The sequence below is a fragment of the Trematomus bernacchii genome, unplaced genomic scaffold, assembly GCF_902827165.1.
Source record: "Trematomus bernacchii unplaced genomic scaffold, fTreBer1.1, whole genome shotgun sequence".
In the NCBI taxonomy this organism is placed as follows: domain Eukaryota; kingdom Metazoa; phylum Chordata; class Actinopteri; order Perciformes; family Nototheniidae; genus Trematomus; species Trematomus bernacchii.
This window is the reverse complement of record NW_022987802.1, coordinates 1,090,384-1,096,383: the sequence shown is the minus strand read 5'-3', so window position 1 is coordinate 1,096,383 and position 6,000 is coordinate 1,090,384.

The following is a 6,000-nucleotide window of genomic DNA, read 5'->3' as shown; positions in this document are numbered from 1 at the left end:
TTTAAGCAGGATATCACACTCACAGGCAGAAATACACACACCCAGGGTGAAAAGATAACATATTTACCCAGGAATAAGTGTGCAAAACATGGGTACATTAGTGTTTAAAGTCGTGGGAAATGTTTTAATTCAGGAGGTTTTAAGTGTGGCTTCACTTGTATCACACACCCAGGGCGAGAAGATAACATATTTACCTAGGAATAAGTGTCTGAATCATGGGTACATTAGTGGTCAGAGTCGTGGCAAATGTTTTAATTCAACAGGAGAGGGTAATTCACTTCTTACCCAGTGAACAGGGCTGCAAACATGGCCACATGAGTGTTAAAATACTGTCAAACTCTTTTAATTCATTCATAATAGTCGTTTTTAGACAGTGTACATTGGACGACATAAACATACGGAGTTATGGACATAAACGTGTCAGTATGGACAGGAAAATGTACATATTAGTCATATTTATGTTGTTAAATGTACAAGAAGCTAAAAACAGCAGAATCACTGCTTTAAGCAGGATATCACACTCACAGGCAGAAACACACACACCCAGTGTGAAAAGATAACATATTTACCCAGGAATAAGTGTGCAAAACATGGGTACATTAGTGTTTAAAGTCGTGGGAAATGTTTTAATTCAGGAGGTTTTAAGTGTGGCTTCACTTGTATCACACACCCAGGGCGAAAAGATAACATATTTACCCAGGAATAAGTGTCTGAATCATGGGTAGATTAGTGGTCAGAGTCGTGGGAAATGTTTTTAATTCAACAGGAGAGGGTAATTCACTTCTTACCCAGTGAACAGGGCTGCAAACATGGCCACATGAGTGTTAAAATACTGTCAAACTCTTTTAATTCATTCATAATAGTCGTTTTTAGACAGTGTACATTGGACGACATAAACATACGGAGTTATGGACATAAACGTGTCAGTATGGACAGGAAAATGTACATATTAGTCATATTTATGTTGTTAAATGTACAAGAACCTAAAAACAGCAGAATCACTGCTTTAAGAAGGATATCACACTCACAGGTAGAAATACACACACCCAGGGTGAAAAGACAACATATTTACCCAGGAATAAGTGTGCAAAACATGGGTACATTAGTGTTTCAAGTCGTGGGAAATGTTTTAATTCAGGAGGTTTTAAGTGTGGCTTCACTTGTATCACACACCCAGGGCGAAAAGATAACATATTTGCCTAGGAATAAGTGTCTGAATCATGGGTACATTAGTGGTCAGAGTCGTGGGAAATGTTTTAATTCAACAGGAGAGGGTAATTCACTTCTTACCCAGTGAACAGGGCTGCAAACATGGCTACATGAGTGTTAAAATACTGTCAAACTCTTTTAATTCAGTCATAATAGTCGTTTTTAGACAGTGTACATTGGACGACATAAACATACGGAGTTATGGACATAAACGTGTCAGTAAAGACAGGAAAATGTACATATTAATCATATTTATGTTGTTAAATGTACAAGAAGCTAAAAACAGCAGAATCACTGCTTTAAGCAGGATATCACACTCACAGGCAGAAATACACACACCCAGGGTGAAAAGATAACATATTTACCCAGGAATAAGTATGCAAAACATGGGTACTTTAGTGTTTAAAGTTGTGGGAAATGTTCTAATTCAGGAGGTTTTAAGTGTGGCTTCACTTGTATCACACACCCAGGGTGAAAAGATAACATATTTACCCAGGAATAAGTGTTCAAAACATGGGTACATTAGTGTTTAAAGTCGTGGGAAATGTTTTAATTCAGGAGGTTTTAAGTGTGGCTTCACTGTAATCACACACCCAGGGTGAAAAGATAACATATTTACCCAGGAATAAGTGTGCAAAACATGGTTACATTAGTGTTAAAAGTCGTAGGAAATGTTTTAATTCAGGAGGTTTTAAGTGTGGCTTCACTTGTATCACAGACACAGGGCGAAAAGATAACATATTTACCTAGGAATAATGGCGCAGTTCCACTACAGCGCGGAGCTTGCTTTAAGCGTGCCGTGTCGTGCCGTGCCCGTTTTTGGTTGCGCTTCCACTAGGCCTAGTTCCGGCCCGGCCCGGCCCGGGGCCACTTTTTCACGTCTTTTCTGGCCCGAGAAAATTGTGGTTCTATCGAGGCCAACAAACAGGGCTGAGTCGGGCTGAGTATGCTAAACTAGAGAGAGGAGCGCTGGCAACGGGGCTACAACTACAACAAGATGGACATATTTGACCGTGATTTAATTGTAATACACGTTTCAAAATGATGCCGAAGTAACAACATACTGATACCGGTTAGTAAAAACCATGAATTAATGCTTTGTCAAGTCTGCAGACAGACGGCAGGCGAAAAACCTTTTAAAATACGTGTTTTTCTAGATGGAGATTGGCTAAGCTAATGCAGTATATGCTCCGACCGTCCACACTCACAACAACGGCCTATACAGACATAAATAAAGCAGCGACTGTATTCACCATGACACAGGCAGTCTGTGGTGTGTACTTGTTTAACTTTTGTCGAGTTTCTGAACATATATAAGGAGCTGTGAGCTCTGAGTGCTAACAGCTAACGGCTGTGTTGTGTTTCTGGAGTTCTCATTGAAGATGACGTCCCGGCTCCGCCTACACTGCGTTACTATAGTAACTACCCCAGTTCCTAAACTGTAATGGAAGTGCAGAATGAAGTGAGTCGGCCCTGTTAAGGCCAAGCCGTACCGAGCCGTACCGAGCGTGGCCGAGGCCAACCGTGTAGTGGAACTGCGCTATAAGTGTCTGAATCATGGGTACATTAGTGGTCAGAGTCTTGGGAAATGTTTTAATTCAACAGGAGAGGGTAATTCACTTCTTACCCAGTGAACAGGGCTGCAAACATGGCTACATGAGTGTTAAACTACTGTCAAACTCTTTTAATTCCGTCATAATAGTCGTTTTTAGACAGTGTACATTGGACGACATAAACATACAGAGTTATGGATATAAACGTGTCAGTATAGACAGGAAAATGTACATATTAATCATATTTATGTTGTTAAATGTACAAGAAGCTAAAAACAGCAGAATCACTGCTTTAAGCAGGATATCACACTCACAGGCAGAAATACACACACCCAGGGTGAAAAGATAACATATTTACCAAGGAATAAGTGTGCAAAACATGGGTACATTAGTGTTTAAAGTCGTGGGAAATGTTTTAATTCAGGAGGTTTTAAGTGTGGCTTCACTTGTATCACACACCCAGGGCGAAAAGATAACATATTTACCTAGGAATAAGTGTCTGAATCATGGGTACATTAGTGGTCAGAGTCGTGGGAAATGTTTTAATTCAACAGGAGAGGGTAATTCACTTCTTACCCAGTGAACAGGGCTGCAAACATGGCTACATGAGTGTTAAAATACTGTCAAACTCTTTTAATTCAGTCATAATAGTCGTTTTTAAACAGAGTACATTGGACGACATAAACATACGGAGTTATGGACATAAACGTGTCAGTATCTGCAGGTCTCCCTTGAAAAAGAGATATATGATCTCAATGGGACCATCTGGTTAAATAAAGGTTTGAAATGAAATGAAATGTAGACAAAGTATAGACAGGAAAATGTACATATTAATCATATTTATGTTGTTAAATGCACAAGAAGCTAAAAACAGCAGAATCACTGCTGTTAGCAGGGTCTCAGAGACCCATAGACCCAGAGACCCAGGGTACAGCACCTCGCTGTGTTACCCAGAAAACATGGCTCTGATCAGGGCTAAAGTAATGTTATAAACGGGTGAATCTGTTTAAATGCAGGCAGCAGAGTCACTGCTGTTAGAAGGGTCTCAGAGACCCATAGACCCAGGGTGAAAAGATAACATGTTTACCCCGCTAAAGTGTTAAAAACATGGGTATATTAGTGCTCAAACTCGATTAAACTGTTTTAATTCCGGAGGTTTTAAGTGTTGGTTCACTCGTCTCACACACCCAGAGTGAAAAGATAACATGTTTACCCCGCTAAAGAGTTAAAAACATGGGCATATTAGTGCTCAAACTCGATTAAACTGTTTTAATTCCGGAGGTTTTAAGTGTTTGTTCACTCGTCTCACACACCCAGAGTGAAAAGATAACATGTTTACCCCGCTAAAGTGTTAAAAACATGGGTATATTAGTGCTCAAACTCGATTAAACTGTTTTAATTCAAATATTTACAGACATCACAGGTCCATCAAACTTGGTATATTTACACTTTGTACCCGTTGGAACACACCCACGAAGTTTGGGGGTTGTGCGCCCTTGTTTACCATATTAACCTATTTATCATCCATAATAGCGTGTTTTTCAGACTTAACAACATTTTTACAAATTTTATAAATTAGTCTAGAGCTCCATCTATTGTAATTTGAGTGTATTACACGTCTGTCCATGGAACGCGAGTTTTGCGCCATTTGAGTGGAGTAAACTGATAGGCAGCTGGAGTAACATGTACATTGAGACGCATTTTGACATATCATCATCACTTTCAATGTTAACCTTGTACATGGGAGGCACAATTCGCTTACCTCACCTATGGTCATGAAGGATGGGTCATGACCGAAAGAACGAGATCGCGGATACAAGCGGCCGAGATCGGTTTTCTCCGCAGGGTGGCTGGTGTCTCCCTTAGGGATAAGGTGAGAGGTTCAGTCATCCGGGAGGGACTCGGAGTTGAACCGCTCCTCCTTCGCGTAGAAAGGAGCCAGTTGAGGTGGTTCGGGCACCTAGTAAGGATGCCACCTGGGCGCCTCCCTAGGGAGGTGTTCCAGGCACGTCCAGCTGGAAAGAGACCGAGGGGTAGACCTAGGACCAGGTGGAGGGATTATATCTCTTCGCTGGCCTGGGAGCGCCTTGGGATCCCCCAGTCAGAGCTGGTTGATGTGGCGAGGGAAAAGAAAGTTTGGGGCTCTCTGCTGGAACTGCTACCCCCGCGACCCGACCACGGATAAGCGGGAGAAGATGGATGAATGGATAAAGCCTTCTGGTGGAGGTGTGTGCAGTTAAAGCAGTTCACAGAGAACCCCCCCCCCCCAACAACTGTTTGCTTCTGCTGCCATCTGCTGGTTCCTGCATGTTTCTGCAAATGTTGTGACCGACCTAATAATTAAACCCCGTAGAGGTAATCGCAGCACTGATTTCCTTTCCATGCAGGTTTAGTGTAAATGTGCTGTTTTTAAAAGAAAGTGTTTTGCATTAACAATTTTAATGTATCTATGATAGAAGTAGAATCAACACTAAATAACCAAATATAATATAACAAAAAGGGGGCCTGAAACCTGAGAGCTGACATTCACTTTTAGGACTAAACTTGACCGTTTTTCTTGTGGTCTTGGGTCAACATTTTTATTTTCAAACAATGATTACCTTCTCATCTCATCATGCCAATTATTTTAAATAAATATAGTAAAATAAAAAAGATTACTGATTTTTTTATGAAATGAACACAAAATAAATCAAAATTAAAAACTTAGATTTTTGCTTATCCAGGATTTGTGTGTGTTTTCAACTTTACAATCTCCCAAAGTCTTGCATGTCAGTTTAACTTAAGTTTAAAACTACTTATACTGGACAATGACCCATTCAGGAATAATATTGTATAATGTTATTTTAATTATTTTTGCTTTAATGGCTTTTTTTCTCTTTTTTCTTTTACACTGCTGAATAGTCTACCTTCACCAAGGCAATAAAGATATAAAATATATATATAAAAACCTAAAACATGTACTTTTGTTCAGTAATTGAGTATAGTTAGTTACTTCTACCAAGGTTCCTTTTTTTCAGTACAAAATAAACACATGATAGGCTACAAAACTCCAACTGGAGCAGGTCTGATCAGCAGCATAACTTAAAAATATAGGCCGGCCAAAATGTCAACAGTTTTCAAAAAATGTCTCCGCAGTCGGTCCAAAATGTAACATGGTCCTCATAAATGTAGAAGAACGAGATCTTCACACACACAGCGCATTATTACACAGCATGAAAACAAGGCATCCGGCTGTAAA